We start from the raw sequence: 5,380 nt of genomic DNA on the forward strand, positions 1-5,380 counted from the left end.
CCAGATCTGAGCACCTTCCACCACACTACAATGTGCTCTGAGGGAGCAGAAACCCACAATCCACATCAGGAACAAGCATACTAGATTAGAGGGCCTAGTGAGCCCTATAGGGGTGTCTTCTCTGACTCTCAATTTCCTCAGCAGTAAACTAGAGCTAATAACACTTCATCCACAAGGTTATTCTGAGGATTAAGTAAGATCACAGTGTGAACTGGCTGGCCAACCTATACTAAGCCAGGCTGGTTCCCTTCTTTGGCTTCCCTCTGAGAGCCCACACCGAGCTGGGAAGGCAGCTTCGCTGGAAATAACTAAGCATTTTCCAGCCCCCCCCCCCCACCTCACATGAAAGATTACGGGGAACAAAATGAGAGAAAATGACATTCTTTTCACTCACCTAGCCAGAAAGCTTTGCTCTGCTTTGCTCAAGTAGATTGTAAAGCCAGTTAGCAAGGTGGCGAGCCCGTGCGCAAGCTGCAGCATAGACAGCCACCGTCCTGCAACCTCAGAACATCAGTCCCAACCTTCAAGCTTCAGGCTTCAGCTCAGACACTGGCCTCACCGCCCACTCACCCAGTCTGAGGGACACCCTTAACTCCTCTTCTCGTGCATGCCCCAAGTCCACTCAGTCCTGTCATTCTTGCCCCAGCAGCATCTCTGGGGACAGGTCCCTCCCCTCCATCCATGCTGCACGGCCTCACTGGGAGTATTGAGCATCTCTCACCTGCATGCGTTGCTACAGTCCCTTACAGCCCGACTGCTCCAGGCCCAGTTCCAGGCTGCTGGGTATCTCCCTCAAACAGCCTATCCCATCACCATCCTGCTGAAGAACATCCATCCTCTTTATGATGGCATCCCCCACGCTGGCTCTCCTGCCACCCCAGGACACACCGTGCTCTTAAGCTCCATTCCCTTTCATGAGCTGCCTCCCCCACCCCCTGGGAAGGCCTCTTACCCTTCTTTGTCTCTGTTCTTCTCCCAAGCAGCTCAAATGGCACCTTATTAGGAAGCCTTCACTCGACTCCCTTAGCAGAGAACTGCTGCATCCTGCTGGTCTTCACAGCATTTTGTTGACCACTCTTTACACTGTTACAATTAGCTGTATTGGTTTCTGTCTTCCCCACCAGACTGTGAAATCCTGGACAGCAAGAGCCATATTTTACTCATCTTTGTATCCCTAGTGCCAGACCCAATAGATATGCTCAATAAATGTTTGTTGACTGACAGAGTGAATGAGGTCTCTGCTCCTTTTGTTGTGAATAAAGCTATGTGTTATATAGGCAACACTCAATTTATCCCAAAATTACCTATCTTAAACCTCTCTCTTGCCTTGTATTAACTTATCTTTCTCAATGTTAGACCCTAGAAATAAACTTTTCATTTCTGTAGACTCCATGCTGATTGGCTGACTGACCCACTGACTTCCCAATGGGACAGAAACCGGCAGGCTCCACACACAGCTTCCTCAGCTACATGGATCTATTAGGTCTGCTTTGTCAGCAGAAATGGGAATATGGAAGAAGTTGCACCTGGCTTCATGGCTCACATCTGTTTTCTTGGATGTTCGGGATGCTGAGATGGTTAATAAACAAATCAGCCTCAGTATTCAAATAGGCAGTTAATAAATCCTGGAAGAGATACAAATAAAAATCCCCTTGGAGATTTCCTGACTCTATGCAAAAGACTCTAGCCAGAGGAGCAGTCACACTGTTCCAGGTTGTATGCCCTGTTTAAATGACAGGAAGCACCATGTGTGTTTGAGCCTCCTGTCACAACCCAGCCTAGAGCAGCAAGCATACAAGATAGTGTAGGGCCAGCCCTCTGGATCTGGTAAGTCTACAAGCTCGGCTTTTAAAGGCTGCTGTGCCCTTGAATTTACATTTTCTTTCCTGGAGTTAGCCTCTTTCAAACAAGGACTCTGACCAGACTTTGGGAACACAGAGTAAAATGCCAGATCAAGGGAGAGGCTGACACTCAGCCAAGGTCATGATGCTATGCTGCCCATTTTCTTTCCTCCCAGGGGAAGCACAAGCAGGAGCAGTTATGGTCCCAGAGGGAGCTTCCCAGGAGATGGAGATGCTGGATACTAATGCCTCAAAGGAACAGAGATTCTGCAAGTTCTCGGAGGACTACAAGCAAATCTACCTCTCCCTGACCTACAGTATCATCCTCGTGCTAGGGCTGCCCCTGAATGTCATGGTCTTGTGGCTCTCCTGCCGTCAAAGCAAGCGCTGGAGCTGTGCCACCATCTATCTGGTGAACCTGATGGTAGCTGACCTGCTTTATGTGCTGACGCTACCCTTTCTCATCATCACCTACTCGCTGGGTGACAGGTGGCCCTTCGGGGAGCTGCTGTGCAAGCTGGTGCGCTTCCTGTTCTACACCAACCTCTATGGCAGCATCCTGCTACTGACCTGCATCTCTGTGCACCGCTTCCTGGGCGTGTGCCACCCCCTGCGTTCACTGCCCTACCGGACCCGCTGGCATGCCTTCCTGGGCACTGCCACCACCTGGGCCCTGGTGGTCCTCCAGCTACTGCCCACACTGTTCTTCTCCCAAACAGACTACATCGACGGCCAGATGGTCTGCTACGACATGACAAGCCCTGAAAATTTTGATCGGTTTTTCACCTACGGCATGGTTCTAACGTTGTCTGGCTTTGTCTTTCCTTCTTTGGTCATCTTGGTGTGCTACTCGCTGATGGTGAAGAGACTGATCAAGCCAGGAGAGACCCTCATGAGGACAGGCAATGCAGCTCGGACCAAGTCCATCCGGACCATCTTGCTGGTGTGCGGCCTCTTCACCGTCTGCTTTGTGCCCTTCCACATCACACGCTCCCTCTACCTCACACTCCGCTTCCTATCTTCAGAGGACTGCCAGCTCTTGATGGTGGCCAGCTTGGCCTATAAGCTATGGAGACCACTGGTGAGCATGAGCAGCTGCCTCAACCCAATCCTGTACTTTCTATCAGTGGGGAACAATGGAGTCAGGCTCTTTCAGGAACTCAGGCATAACAAGGTGGGTGAGCACCCAGCTGGAGCCAAGGGAGAGAGACCCAGGGATGGGCAGATCTGGGTACTGACAAGATGAAGTTTGGAGACAATGAGCTCCAAGATGTTGACAATGACTGGTTTGAACACAGTCATGTGCTACTAGGAGGGGCTCAAGGTCTCCTAGTGGTGTCCTGCTACAAAGGATTTTATATTGATGTTAAGAAATTTTAAAATAAGAATATGGAAACAGCCACCAACACAAAAGAAAACTTTTTTATTTTAATCAAAGCTGATGTTTATCTCATCACTCAGGCCTCAGCTTAACTATCACCTCCTCAAAAGCCATTTCTACCCACCCTAGTTAACAATGACCTCTCTCCTTACAACCCAGTCACTCTCTATTTCCCTAGCTATTGTCTTTTTAACACTTAGTACCTGAACTTGTTAATTTTAGTTATTTATAGTGTGTCTCTTCCCCCTAGAACTTAGGTTCCAATAGGACAGGGACCTCATCTGTTTGACTCCTGTACCCCTAACACCAGTCTCCACAGCAGGGCCCAGCACACAGTAAGTGCACAATAAATAGGAGTGGAATGAATAAGTAATGGATGGATGGATGGATGGATGGATGGATAAGTGAATAAAGCCCTTACTATGTAAGAGCACTTTACATGAAGGGACTCATTTAATCCTCACAACAACCCTTGGAGGTGGGAGCTAATGTTAGCCCCATTTACAGATAAGAAAACTGAAGCACAGAGCTTTAAGTAACTTGTCCAAGGTCAGCCAGTTGGAGAATGCCCAGATCACAGTGCTAGATGGAAGCTTTGGACCCAGGCACTGACCTCTGAAGCATACACTCCTAAGACTGAAACATATATGGCCCAATCCAAACACTGGTCAAAAGCCAGCCAAGTTCTCCTCAATAACACCAGCTCATTGTTTTAGATCAGCTCACCTTTCACAGAATTGCTCTCATGGGCAGACCACTGGGGGTATACAGTAGGTGTTCTTTTCCTACACTTCTTACAGAGTTCTGATTAAGGTTAGAAAACGCTCTGCAGGATAAAGTGGGGAAAACAGGATAATGTGGCTGCATGAATGATAATTCACCTTATTCTTACTTGAACATAATGTCAGTTTATGACAGAAAAGTTTTACTACTATCTTTAATCATAATATGACGTTCATTCAAAAAAATAAAGATCCAAAGTAATCCAAAAAGATAACCTTAAAAACCTCTCATATTTGAACAATAATGATCTCCAAGGAGTTCTCAAATCTAAACATACATTATTTAATAATTCATTATACTCTCCCTATGAAGAGGTGGATAAGCCTTTTTAATAAAAACCAAAATGTAACCCCTCATTACTATCCTACTCTAATTACAGGAAGTGTCTGAGTAAGCCATGTAGATGTCTAAATTATAAAATTTTATTCTAAAAGTGCAGTTTATTGCTTTCAAGGGCACATAATAATTAGAACTAGACGAAGTGTTGCCTAGCAGAATTCCTTAGGATAATTAATTTAATGAATAGGCAAGGATGTTTTCTAATTAGCAGGTCAGCTGTTTCCACATAAGTGCCTCTGTTGCAGCTAAAAGAACTTACAACTGTTTGCTCTTTCGAACATTCTCTCAGTTCTCTTGCTTGTATTTTTCATTTTTGTCCCTTTCTTTGCATAGCAGCACACAGGGAAGAATCAGCTAGCCAACAGTCCCAATTATCACCCCTACAAATTAATATGGCTTATGTTAATGGAAAATTGGTGCACTAGGTTCCTCAATAAAAGCATAAAGCCACCCCATATTCCCCACTTAGTCCTTACCTCTAATGCACACCAGCCTGCCAACCCTGGAGGTGAGAAGAAAACTAATCTAAAATCTTCAGAATATATCACCTTCATCTAAAAAGCAAGTGTTTCAACACCCCTGACCAAAGTTTTCCAGCCATTAGTCTTTGTTAACTTAGGTGCTTGCAATTATTTCTCTGATCCATATAATGCTAATTTTGCTCTGCAGACCTTCTGACCTACTTAACAGCAAAGTGTAAGCATCCATTTTTAACTTACTTCTGGATAGTTGGGATCAAAAAAGTTTAACTTAGTTGATATTAAATCCCGGTTTTCAGGGACAATTATATCAAGACAAAAATCTCAAGACAAGAATCTAAGTAGATTCTTCCCTTTGAAAACAGGACCGCCTTGTAAGGGGAGCTGGGAACCCACTGCCCAACATAAGTCAAGGGGATGTTCCTGACTCCCTTGTGGTCATTGAAAACCCATCTATAGAAAGGGACAAGAAGACTAGAAGAAACGAAAGTTCTTCCTAGATCTACTCATTCAATGCCCACCACCCTGATAAAAGCTGGGACCTTCAAATGTGTTAT

The 5,380-nt window shown here is 45.7% G+C and overlaps 1 pseudogene; it reads left to right on the forward strand.

The window, feature by feature from the left end:
- Nucleotides 1-1,906: 1,906 nt before the first annotated feature.
- On the forward strand, nucleotides 1,907-3,079 carry LOC102960931 (annotated as a pseudogene).
- Nucleotides 3,080-5,380: the final 2,301 nt, after the last annotated feature.

This window comes from Panthera tigris, chromosome C2 (assembly GCF_018350195.1).
Source record: "Panthera tigris isolate Pti1 chromosome C2, P.tigris_Pti1_mat1.1, whole genome shotgun sequence".
In the NCBI taxonomy this organism is placed as follows: domain Eukaryota; kingdom Metazoa; phylum Chordata; class Mammalia; order Carnivora; family Felidae; genus Panthera; species Panthera tigris.